Source organism: Bactrocera oleae, chromosome 3 (assembly GCF_042242935.1).
Source record: "Bactrocera oleae isolate idBacOlea1 chromosome 3, idBacOlea1, whole genome shotgun sequence".
In the NCBI taxonomy this organism is placed as follows: domain Eukaryota; kingdom Metazoa; phylum Arthropoda; class Insecta; order Diptera; family Tephritidae; genus Bactrocera; species Bactrocera oleae.
This window is the reverse complement of record NC_091537.1, coordinates 60,259,901-60,271,703: the sequence shown is the minus strand read 5'-3', so window position 1 is coordinate 60,271,703 and position 11,803 is coordinate 60,259,901. Positions and strand designations below refer to the sequence as shown.

General features: G+C 42.5%; 1 pseudogene; it reads left to right on the top strand.

Annotated features, from left to right (window-relative positions):
- Nucleotides 1-8,061: 8,061 nt before the first annotated feature.
- LOC118679798 (uncharacterized) lies at nt 8,062-8,923 on the top strand (annotated as a pseudogene).
- The last annotated feature ends 2,880 nt before the right edge of the window (nt 8,924-11,803 follow it).

Sequence of the window (11,803 nt, the reverse complement as noted above, 5' to 3'; positions counted from 1 at the left end):
TGACGGCTAGTGTTTACGAAGTATTGGCAGTACCAAGCAGGAAATGATTCGGAGTGAGTGGCTCATCCTGTGGTGCATCTTCCTTTAGAGTTATATTAAGTATACGCTTTACGTACCTCACCATACGCTCCCATATATCACCTTCTGCAGGATTCCTTTCACCGCAAGATCGTCTTGAATACGATAACAATCGAATTCCTCGCTACGAATCCTCAAAGGCAGACCGCAACGGTTGATAAAGTTTCGAATTACGAGAACGGGCATGTGGATATGACCTTCTTCATAGCACGTCTTATATTCGGCACCCAGTATCTTTGCCGAACATTACTTATCGTAGATGAGATCATGGTTCGGTGCTAGAATAATAGGTCGCGTGGTATCATACGGAGGCCAGTTGGCAGCATCGATGTGTGCGTTAACACGCATAAGACCTTCTATATCGATGAATGGCGAGGGTTAGTATAACTAGATCCCTTCATTACATTTCCGCCTTCTCTTAGTTGATAAAGCTCAAATGAGTAGGTAGTATTCTTAATTTTTCGGTGGCCAGACATCCTACCTGTTTGCGACGGCACTTATCCATAAATTGGATGACCCAAGCGACTGACCGCTTTGGTTTAGTGAAATATGAGAATCTTGTCATGGCTATAACACATTCCGGCGAAGCTCTTTACACTCTTCTAACAGATCAGGGGTTCCTTCAGTTGCAGGCTAGGCTTCTTCTGCTTCCGTTAAGAAGGACGGCCCATTTAGCCATCGCGAAGTCGGGTGGCTAGCGAATGATGTACTTGGTCTTGTCGCCTCATCAGCAACGTTTACCTTTGATTGTATCCAACGCCAGTCGTCATCTTTGGTAGCGGCGAGGATTTCAGCGTTTCGATGTGCTACGAATGGTTTGTAAAGACGCGTTCCTGATTTACACACATAACGCGGTTTTTATTGCAACTGAATGGTCTTTGGCGATAGTTTGTAGCAGTCGTGTGTCCAAGACGGCTGCCTGCAACTCAAGGCGTGGAATTATCATTGGTTTTAGTGGAGTACTCCTCGTTTTGGTGCATACGAGTACGACGCAAGTTTTGTTATCTGCACATGTTGCTCTCCAGTAGGTTGCGACTGCAAATACATTTTCACTGGCATCTACGAAGATGTGAAGTTGCAGTTGCAGCGGGTGATCTACGGGCGAAATAGTGACAAAGGACCCGAAACTTCAAGACATTATTTAATTGTCGGCGCCAATGGTCCCACTCAAGACATAGAGGTTCGGGCAGGGGCTCATCCCACGACAATAAGTAATGCTACGAATTGCGCTCCAATAACTTAGCTTTGACCATAAATTTGGATAGAAACCCAAGCGGATCAAATACTGACATTACTATGCTTAATAGCTTTCTTTCGCTTGTGTCCACTGATGACTTCAGGGTCCACGTTGTAAAATTTGAGTGTGTAGCTAAATACGTCGTTACTTGGATGCCAATACATTCTAAGCACACGTTCTTCTGCTAATGTGACGAGGCTATCTGTCACTTGTTCTGAATTGTGACTATTTAGGGCAATTTCGGCTTTTAAGGAATTTGATGAAAAGTTATGTAATTCAATCACGGCATTCTTGTGAATAAATCTAAATTCATTTGCAACTTTAATGGCTTTTTTAACGTTGTCGAAACTATCCATTATAGCATAGCACTTCGTATACGTCTGGAGAGGTTTTGTCAATAGCGTCCCGAAAATTAAAGAGTACTGTCGGCATTTGACCGTGGACGGCGGCAACGGCATCAAAAACTAGGCACAGTTCGCTTTTTGGCGTTCATCGCACCGAAGTGTGGAAGGTACCATGTTTTTAAACTTGTAAACGCACCTTCTTCGGGGTGGTAATTTCTGGCATAAATTTTGCTTACGTAGTCCCGAATGACTGCACGATACTTCGGGCAAATGTTTTGTCTCGTTTAAGCTTACGTTCGATTGCGACCAGTCATCTCTTGGTCATGGAGCAGCTGTCGGGGAGCTGGACATTATTTCGTTTCCACAGAAGACCGGCTTGGTAACGTCTGTTTGTCTTCTTGACTGTAGGCTCGAGGATTTGGTGGTGCTGAGCGTACACCGAAGCTCTCGAAGCTGCTAAAGTAATCGGCTACCACATCATGCAGATATCCATCTTCAGAGACGGACATGTGCAGACACTATGTCTTCACTTGATGGAACTTGTCAGTCGGTTCGAAGACGACCCAGCCTAACTTCGTACGGACCGCATAAGGACCCTTGTATTATATGGTCTCGATCTCAGTAGGAATTCCCAAGTGACTGTGGTCTAGTCCAATAGGCATATGAGGAATGGCATTGTTGTACGTTCGAATTGACAACCTTTTCAAACGAGCTGCATCTACATCAGCTTTCTGTAAACTTTGCATTGGAAGCTATAAATCTTGAATACCGTAGACATGATGCAACTTATATTTCGGACTTAAACCGAAACCACTAATGAAGATGTCGACGATAGTTCCGTTATCAGTAGCGGCTCTTCCACCCAACTACTGTAGGGATACTCAACTTTGGTAACCTTTTACTCCGAGGTGCTCAATTAAAGTAAAATCGGCCATAGTTATCGATGATCCTTCATCCAGTGGAGTGAAAGTCTTAATAAGCGCGTTGTGACTAAGCACTGTAACTGGGACTATTCTAAATAACACTTTTTGTTCTTTCGTGGCTCTGGTTGTACAACTGATCTGCATCGGTTGTTGTTGGTTCGGATGGAAATTCAATCGAGTGCGGCTTTGACATGATCCTCGAAGGTACGTGTATCAGTTTGTTATGTACTCTTTGACATTCGGTTGTTCTGCAGATTTTTCGTTGGTGACAATCTCTTGTGGTATGACCACCCTGAGGGCAGGAAAAACATAAGCGAGGGAGCTTAACTTTACCCCATCCTTTTTAAAAGCTTTAGATTGAGACTTGAATGTTTCACAATTGAAGATGTAGTGTCCGCAATGGCACAGTGGACAAAGGATTTCTCCGACCATCTTGTATTGTACATATTATATCGGCCACTCCAATAATACATGTCCTTAATTGTGGGATATGGCTGTATCATCGATGAGGTTTTTGCCCACTCGAGTTTCTTGCGCATGAGCAGCTTTCTCACTAGCTCCTCCGGCAACGTTTGGTTACACAAGTGCTGCTGACCATTTTGTTTGTTTGTAGGAACACGGCCAGATTTTTTACCTTGACGGAGAACGGAATTATTTTGTCGATGGCAGATTCTGATATATATGACATCTCCTGTATTTGGTGCAGCTAATGGCAGAAACACTATCCGGATGGATTAGGAGTGAGAGCATTGTCTCTCTAGCATCTCTGTAGACATTGGTTGTGTGCGAAAGCGTCACAGAGCAGTATTAGTTGATCTGCCTGTTCTGTATGCATGCTGCTTCGCATGTAGCGGTGCAGTCATCAGCAACTTCGATCGTATTTTGTAATCAATGATCTTTTCCATTCTCTTCAGTAAGAAGAAATTAAAACTAATTGGCAAATCGCCAAAGAATAGTCCTTCCTTCCTACTTTGGGTATAAATATCACCTTTGCAGTGCGCCATGGTTCTGGGCTATATACCAGCGTTAGCTATCCCTCATCAGCCGAACAAGGTGGGGAAGTAAGACCTGCTCCCCCTATTGCAGAAATGCTGGAAGGATGCCATCCGCACCCGGAGACTTATATATTTTTCGAAGGAGGCCACATCCCACTTGATGGAGGCTGCAGTGAAGAGCTGTTTTGCGACTATCTGTCGAATCTGGTCTTCTCGAATTGTCTTCGGGAAGTGCCATCCGATCTTTTAATGACTAGTACTGTGGCTCAAGCCAGAGCCTTATGCAGCCTTGCTGCCTCTGGTGTTGAGAAGACGTTTTCACAGAACTTCCCAAAGGTCTTCTGCTTTGCTGTCCTAATCTCCTTGTTGTAAGCAGTGAGGCTGCACTTGTAGTCTTCCCAGTTCCCGGTACGCTTGGCCTTGTTAAATAGTTTGGTATCGTTTTCCTTAGATCTGAGAAACTACTTGACCACCAAGAACAGCTGCGCCTCTTGGTGGTCGTCTTTAGGGGACAGCTGCTGTGATATGCCTCTGTAATGGACTGATTTAACGCAGACAATCTGCTCTCCAGTTCAGAAGCCCAGTCCGTGCTTTTAGGAATACGCCTGGGGAGAGTTGCATGACCTCGACCCCAGTGCAAATCTTATAATACGGTGATCTGGACATGGAGAGTTCTGATGACACTCTCCATTGAGAGATCAATCCTGTCATAATTTCGTTACCAAGAGTGATGTTCAGAACATCCCTGCTGACACTTGTTACGAAGGTGGGTTTGCACCCCACATTTCCAGTGCTTAATTTCTTACTATTTTAAATTCGAGGAGGGACCCACCCCGTGTGCTGCAGTCCGTGTTGCCCCATTTCGTTGGCGTCGCATCCTAGGACGAGGGGCAGTTGTTCATCCTGTAGTACTCCACCAGTACTTCTTTGCCTGCACAGCGAATAGGTCCTGTGTTAGGAGTTCCAGCCTAACAGCTAGCAGAGCTCCTTGCAGTTCAACTGCAGCATGCCTCCTTTGAAGTATACGCCATGGAACGAAGCTGCTTATCCAGACCCCCTGAATACCTTCTCCATGAGTAGGTCTTGGAGCACGGTAAGCTCCTCCGACCCCAGCCGCCGGATAGTTAAGAGGCAGCACGGGCATTCGATGGCCTCCGGTCGCCTGTGCGCTGTTGTCCCTTTGCTGTTTAGAGCTAGGCGGCTGTGGCGTTAGTTGCCCACTTTTACGCTTCGCGGCTTGGGTGATAGGACGCGCTGCCTTTTCGCGACCTCGCGATTGGTTTGCGTTTACTGGGCGTCGACTTCGATTTCCGCTACTCCGTTCTTTGTCGAACGCGGCCAGCTTCTCAGAGGCATGGGAAGCACTGTTGCCTCTCACTCTGTGGCGTGCGGTAAGATCACCGTTACTTCCCAATGCGGCCCAGTGTTGGGAAGGCTTTGTTCGGATACAGCCGAATTTAACTCCTGACTGGAAATCATTCAATGTGCACGGGAGTCGATAACACCCTGGATTAGGAGGTGGCAGCTCTTGCTTGCCGCATGCATGCGGCTTCTGACAACCAAAGTGAGAAGTGCTGCACAGCACTTTCCCACTCAGTTAAGAGATGGCGAAAATGCCTCGCGACTTAAGCTCCTACACCACGGCAAGGTGCCTGCCATTGCTGAGGTGGGCCAGTCTTCTGAGCGTCTATCGAAATCTAGCAGATTTTGAACTTTTCTAGGCAGTGTAGTAAACAAATATGAGGGCGGTGATCTGCTTCTGCAAGGCAGAAAGCATTTGTTGAGATTTTCTAATGTAACTTTAGTAGAGGTCTCCGATATAATGGGACGGCGTCCTGTTTGGCGATATAGTGGCTATGACGTTGGCGGCGAATAGCGGAATGGCGTTCCGTTTGGCAACATAGAACGTGAGCAGGTTGTGTCACGAAAATGGCACGTGAATAATCAATTATTCCACAACAAGTTTTATGATGTAATTGTATGGTATAATCCGCTGGCACGGGAGTTACGGCTATGCAAGCACTGGCTGTTTGCATTCAATTTGGCGACAGTAGTCTTGCGAAATAAAGATGTCTCAATTCCAGTTGGTTGGCGAATTTAATTCTGTTCATATGTGCACACACATTTCGTACAAGTGCATACGCAGTACAGTAAAAACAATTTATTTCTATAAAGAAAGAGGTTATTACAATATTTCATGAGCTGCAAGACCAACCCCAGTGTCTCAGCCAGTCTCTTCAGTGTTCGGAAATTGAGTGAATTATAATCGGAGTTCCAACAATATTTTTTTTTTAAGTAGGGGGAAGCATCGAAAACCGAAGTAAGGAATTTTAATCCGCTAAGCCTAACCTACTCCCAACTCTAGACTCTCCCACGGAGCGACCTGATTAAGTATTACTTCGTGTGAGTGATAAGACATTTAAGTACGGACTGACGGACGCTTAATCTGTTCCATGTGTCTTAGTTTTGTCATGATTGAGGCCGCTGCTTCGCTGACAGCTTTCCAATTTTCACTGGACTGATACATAAGTGTCGTCAAGTTTTCCACCGTAAAACTACCACCGATTGAAGTTTTAAGTTTTTCCCTTGTACTCAAAAAGCAAGGGCAATAAAAGAATACATGCTCAGAGTCTTCTATGCACTCTGTACACATCGGACAGTTGGGTCTGAAATCATTCTAACAATATGGACACCGAAAAAAAAGACCAAAGGCAAAAAGGACACTGTGATAATACACAATAGTCTGATTAAGCTAATAGTTCACAATGATACACTTAAACTGATAATCCATTTATTACAAAATTGTTACAAATAGCCGCCGTTTTATTACAATATTTCTTTATTAGCGCATAACCAATTTTCAAGTTTTAATAAGTCTAGTGAAAGCTCACCACCCAGGACTGTATTTATTTTTATGCAAAAATTAAAAACTATGAACTTGAATCGTATTTATCACTTGCACAAAACAAACCAACTGCCATTACAACAAATAACAAGTAATATCATAATAAATCTAAACAAAAATGAAAAGTAATTCAAAATAATCCCTTTAATAATGGAAGCATTATTAATCAGCCTTATAGCAAACTTCGTTTGAATACAAAAACTTCATGTATTTTTATTTTAACGCGAACAAAATTTCCCCAATTTTGTTATAATGAAAACTTATGCTCGAATTTCGATTATGCTACTGTGCCGAACACGAATGCCAGAAGGAAATAGATTCGACGATAAATTGGTAGAATCAACCAGAGCGCGAAATTCGTAGTTGCCAGAATGTTCGATTGGCGACGGTTTGGTAACCATCTACTATATAACCAGAGAATGTTAATGAATAGAGAAGGCGCAAATATTAAATCAAATCTTTTTGAGTACTAATTTGTAGTTTTCACATGAGGGAACATCGACAAATATAACTTCGAAAAGAAAAATACACCACGCAATGTGGTAAAAGGAGAAAAAGCTATAAATAGACACAACGAATATTCTTAAAAGAATTACCGATGTGCATACGTATTTAGATTTGTGTTTTCAATTTCTATGATATGACAAATTTATAATTAGAAAAACCCTTTTGAATTAAAAAGGAGGATTGCTGGTAAAAACCCCAGAGGTATAATATACTATATATGTATGTATATAATAAACATTTATTAGACATTTTTTTCAACTCTTGTAAAGCGAGCGAGTTTCCACTTTTGAGGTGGCTTAGGTAGTAGGCGTGAAGAAGTTAAGCTTAGATGACCATATTTGTCCCGGCAAAATCCGGGACGTTTGTTTTTAGTCATCGATTTTTTTCATATTATAATTCACTGAAAATCGCGACCTATTATAGGTGAGAGAGCAACACAATTTTATTCGATTCTCAATACAATATATTATAATAATATGATATAATTTTCCCGTTGAAACACCTCTGTCGATAAGAGCACGCCATGGAAGTAATGGCGAGATCGCGCGGAGATAAGGCGGAAAAAAATTGAGTTCAGACAAAACGTTGAAAAAAACCAAATGACAACTTTGCCGAAAAACATACGTAGATACATAGATACGAGATCGCATATATATTCACACCGAATTGTGCGCATCGTCGCGAAGTTGACAAAATTTGTTTCAATAGACAATCTTGCGGCAACGTCGTTTATGTTGACACTTTTGTTCATTTTGCAGTGCTTTATTATTGATTTACTTATGTATACTTTTTTGAAGTACTATAATTTTCGATTGGGCAGCATTTTTATGGCGTAGAAATAATTAGGGTATTCACAAGGTGTCATATTGTGTCATATCATCATATTTTCTAAATTTTTTATGACTGTCGTATCAACACTGTTATTGTTTCTCATGCAAAATTAAAATACAACACTGCGAGGTATATTTTTCGAGTGTGCTATTCTATCAGCTGTATCTGTTTACATTTTGATGTTTACGTTATGTGTCTAAAATTTATAAATGAAATAAATTTGATCAATTTCGATAATAATATGGAAGGACGCAACGATATTCAGGTAAATTAAGTTGAACAAAAGTGTAATATAAAAATATTTTGTTGTTTATGTGGTTGCAAATAATTTTATTGCAGTGTAAACCAAAACGCCGCCGTTTCAACCCGGTGCATAAGTGGATTGCGATAAAAGAAAAAGCGCTTGTGGAGTTCCTAATGGACAATAGAAGCTTCGAGGTTTGTTATTTCTATTTTTAAATAAACAACAACGTCAAATAATTTTTATTAAAGAGAAACCAACGGCTCAAAACTTCTATGGTCAGTTTATTCAAGAAAGGCAAGTGGCAGTAGGATGGAAAATAGTGCGCGCAAAAGTTCACAACATGTGCACTAGTTATAATAAAGCAAAGGCGTGGGAAGGGTCGACAGGTGCAAGTATGGAAGGTGACACAATAACATGTAAATTCTTTTAATGAAATCTCATTTTTTTTAGTTGTGATATTTTCGGCAGCAGATTAAATAGTTCTGCAGTAGTGGAAGACAGCTTGATGACCCTGATAGAAAGCGATTCGACAAGTCAATCGGCAGCAGAAGAAGCTAAAGTTGAAGATGTGGCACAAACACAAAGTCGAAGGCAGAAGGGAATTTATTCCAAAACTGCCTTGTCGGATATTTTAGAGGTTCATGGCGAGATTGCGGAGATAAGGAAGCTAAAGTTAGAGATGGATGTGGCAGCAAGGGAAAGGGAAATGCCAATTAAAGAAAAAGAACTAGAGTTAAAGTAAAAAGAAATAGAGCTAAAAAACAAAAAAGAAATTGACGATAAATTAGAATTAGAAAAAATGCTATTGCAAATGCAGGAGAGGTTGGCAATGGAGGAACTTAGACTTAAATATGAGTAATTTTATTATTTATTGCATTTTTAGTATACATTTGTTATGACGTTATTTTTTTGTGTTTTTTTTTATGTTTTAAATGAAATTTTTATGTTATATTTATTTTTTTTTTGTGATATAATATTAATTCTTGGTACATTTTGAAGTATATATATGAAAATACAATGAGAACCATGTTGCAATGAATGTACCTAACGCAAAATAAAAAAATTAGAATTAAAAATATAGTTGGATTTAATGAAGTAAAATGATAACGGATTTTTATTAAATTGTATGATTAAAGAATATATACATACATATATGTGTATAAGTATTTTGATTTTGTATATAACGAAGCAAGTAATTTCTCCTAATATTTCCTGATGTTGAAGGAAATTAAGGCATCCAAACTTCATTGCTGTTTCCAACATCTGTTTCGAAATTTATTGTTGTGAAGAATACAGCACACCATAATCCAGTCATTGCATTCCTTCTTATTTGACGTTGAGATCATTCTAAATTTAAGCTCCTTCAAGCTACCGAACTTCTCTTTCAAAAGACCAAAATAATTCTCAATTCGTACGCGGTATTTGGAAAAATACGCGTTAAATGAATCCGTTTCTTCCTTTGTATGTTCAACGCTGTTTTGCCGGAAGGGCGGTATTAAATATGACTTCAGTGGATACGTTCCTGGTGTTTTGCGAGTGAACAATTTGAAAATATTTTCGCGTCATGTACACTGCCTGTGTAACCGGTGCCGGGATGTTTCCACTTCACCCTCCTCGATACAGCTTTGACAACTACCATCGGGTAGTATTCTAAGCCGCACCGAGTGCCCAGTGAGAACTCCTACCATGGCGGCGAGGTGAATCTTGTTCAAGGCGAGACGATCCCCCGACTTCCTGCGATCCACTCTCGGCCAGAAGGATCGCGCAGTGACGCAGGAGTTGGTCGTCGACCAGCGTCTGCTGAGCACATGCGAGGTCCATTGGTCCAGATCCAGTATGCAAGACGTTAGCGGAGAACCAACTCGATCCCATTCCGATGTGAGCGGGGCAAGAGGCCCCCCTTGGCCAGCTCATCGGCCTTGCAATTCCTAGCGATTCCGCTGTGACCAGGCACCCAAACGAGCCTGATATTGAAGTAGCCTGATGCTAGTTCTAGTGAGGACAGACACTCCTTGACTAGCTTTGAATGCACGGTTCGCGCACTTAGGGCTTGTATTGCCGTTCTGCTGTCGGAATGAATGCTCACCTCTCTAAACGAAGCTGCACTTCGTAACTGTACTTCTACCGCCACCTTGATCGCGGCCACTTCCGCCTGAAAAACACTACAGTGGTCCGGTAGCCTGAAGCAAAGATTGACGGAGAGCTCTTTACAGAAACCTCCCCCTCCAACTTCCCTCCTAGTTTAGGCCCATCCGTGAGCAGAGAAAAAGCCGCCTCGAGTGGCCGCTGTGACGCAGTGATCCAAATTATCAGGAATGCAGCTGAAGGAGGAGAGAATTGTGGCGTGTCCTTGTTCGGACCTTTAAAAACAGGTTGGAGACGTGAACCCCCGAAAGAGGAGAGAGGTACATTTGGGATCTTATACCTCCTAGTAAATAAAACCATTTCGGTTTTACTTAGGTTGACGGTTAGACCGCTTCTATTTGCCCAGTTGGATACCACGTTTAGGTACCCTTCGGTAAGCGCATAGACGGTATTCAGGAATTTACCTTTAACCATAAGAACCACATCATCAGCATATGCTATCACCCGACAGCCTTGCTCCTCGAGTTCTTTAAGTAGGTCGTTTACCAGCAAGATCCAGAGCAGTGGGGAGAGTACTCCTCCCTGCGGAGTGCCCCTATTTACCTTTCTGGTTGACTTGGCACTACCCCACTCCGCTACGATAGTTCTGTCGCAAAGAAGACTGAAAATGAGGTGCATGAGTTTCGATTCCACCTCAAACTTTTCGAGCACTTTAACCACTGCCTCTGGCCGCACGTTATTGAAGGCCCCTCGATGTCGAGAAAGGTGCCCACTGCAAATTCCTTGTGCAACAGCGCTATCTCCAGCCATGACACTACATCATGCAAAGCAGTGTCGACCGACCTGACTTTGATATAGGCATGCTACGCCCGTAACAGTTTACCTCTCGGTATTCTGCACCTAATGTACAGATCCATAAGTCTCTCCAGCGTTTTCAACAGAAACGAGGGTAGGCTGATGGGTCTGAAATCTTTTCCATTGAGCTTTTTCAGAGCTTTTACCGGCCTTAGGAATAATCGTAACCTTAACCTCCAGGCTTTCGGGACGTGTCCCAATCCAACACAGTTCGCGTAGATGGGGGTCAGCCAGCTACATGACACCTTAACCGTACGCTGTAGTTGCGCCGGTATGATGCCATCGGGACCCGGGGATTTGAAGAGCTTGAATGATTTCAGCGCCCAGGTAAGGGGACGCTCATCCAGAAAGTCCCAGAAGGCTGTACAGCCTTTCTGAACTCCCCCAGTGGCACTTCTTCAGTAGAGCGATTAAGCGGAAAATGAGCATCTAGGAGTAGCTTCCGCGACTCCTCACTAGTCGTAGTCCACCCGTTATCTACATTTCTTAGATACTCCGCTGGAGTAGGATTTTTTGGCAAGAATGCGTCTAAACCTTGAGGACTCGTGACAACCCTCTACTTTGCCGCAGAAGGCTCTCCACGAAGCCCTCTTGGATTTTTTTAACTCGGATTTGTAAATGGCCAGCCCGGCCTTGTACAACTCCCAGTCGTCACTAGAGCTACTTTTACGGGCTTTACTGAAGAGTCTTCTACTCGAAGATCTAATCTCCGTTAGCTCCGAAGTCCACCAAGGGGGTTTCCCTTTAGTATTCTGAGTTTTCAGAGGACAGGAGCTTTCAAGAGTAGTTCTACTAAAAG